The following is a 1,844-nucleotide window of genomic DNA, read 5'->3' on the forward strand; positions in this document are numbered from 1 at the left end:
GTGCTTCTCACATCAGTTTCTTGACCAAAAGCATTTGCGGTTACAGGGTCAGTTGGTGCATTATCTCTGGGCAAGCTGGTTTGCTGAAAATCTGATAAGCAGTACTCAAGAACATCTATATACATATCAACTGATCGCAAAACAATTGACTTTGAAGACACTTTAAGGAGATCGCGAACCATCTTTGGTCTAATTTCTCGCACTGAAAAACCTACGGCTTGAATTTCAGTCACCAATTCCCAGGGTACTGAAAAAACAGGATAATGCTCCTTTACAAAGCTGCAAACGGTTGCTGGAAGTAGATTACCACTCATCCCATTCCCAGGTTGTGAAAGAAACATGCCTTCTTCGGCCTTCACTAAGTTTCCTGAGTATAGCTGCCATACAGGAAGTTCAACAATACGAGAATAAAATGGATGTATCACGCGCTCTTTTAGGCATTCCCAATCTGCTTTAGGAACTAGCGTCACAGGAGAAGCAGTGTCACTGTGATCACCGACTTGGTCACTCTGACCAAGCCTTTCAAAAGATCGTGGCCAGAAGGAGTATATCTGATCTCCATATGCCTTCAAAGAGACACTGATTGCAGGATAAGCACTAGAATCAATTAAAGAACTTGAAATGTCCTTTCTAAGCTTTTGAATTTCCAAAATCATTTCAACATAAGAATCACATACACAAGACATCAGCTCTCTGTTCCAAGATTCGATTAATTGATTTCCAGCATCATATCGCCCCTCGGCAGAAGCTCTTCTGTCTTGGTATTTAAAAAGATAACGGCCTCTGCTATGACGCACAAGAAAGCAACCAACTACGGTAACAGGCATGTTCATACAGCCAGACAAAGGAAGAGGGGACATGATTGAGCTCACTGAATAAACATTGGCATGCTGACCATTTCTCGATATAAGTGCTGCTATTCCAGCAACAGGAGTCAAGTTATAAGCAAGATACCGCCTATGCAGAAAATTTAAATATTAAATAATGATAATATGGTAATTATAAGATAAATCACTTCAAACACACATATCATCAAACAATACCTATCAAGAGCCATATTTCTAGTTTGCCCAGAACCCAAGCTGAGTACTAGAAGCCATCGATCAATGATTGTAACTCCTTCTGAATATAAACTCACATCAATGACATGCATCTTTATAGCAGCATTGGAGCTGCCAAACAGTCTTGACAATTGGAACTTTCTCCATTTCTTTTCCGAAAATGGATTCCTCATAACAGAAGATGATGGATCAATGCTTACTGAAAAATTCTGCAATGGTTGTGAACTTCCTTCTTCCCATGTTGATATTGACACCTGATGGCATGAAAATTTCAAGCTAGTACAAAATATTTGATGAAAAGAATTCCTGATAAGAACTCTCTTACAGGTAAAAATAATTAGCAAGACAGGTAAAAAGATATTTTTTTAGAAGAAATTTGCAATCACAATAGAATAAAGAGTGATTAATAATTTAATATTACTTGAGAATAAAGAGACGAAGAGTTATTAGTGAATTACTAGATAATCTCCAATCAACATACAAGAAAATATGTATGAGGTATTAACTACTATTTACAAGACTGCAATAATGAAGTTAAGCTATCCCAATATCTTATATACATGATTATATCGTTATTATTCTTACTATATAATTATTATTATTTTGCCTACATAATCAAGATTGAGCATATTAGTAATCACATCAACACATGATAAGAAAATAAGGAAATGACGAAAATTCCCTTCTGAACATGTATCAACAAAAGATTCTTGAGGCATTAATATTCCATTAATCACTTCACTAATTGTTAGTAATTGCACTTGCAAAATTCACAACACATCA

Source organism: Arachis duranensis, chromosome 10, assembly GCF_000817695.3.
Source record: "Arachis duranensis cultivar V14167 chromosome 10, aradu.V14167.gnm2.J7QH, whole genome shotgun sequence".
Taxonomy (NCBI): domain Eukaryota; kingdom Viridiplantae; phylum Streptophyta; class Magnoliopsida; order Fabales; family Fabaceae; genus Arachis; species Arachis duranensis.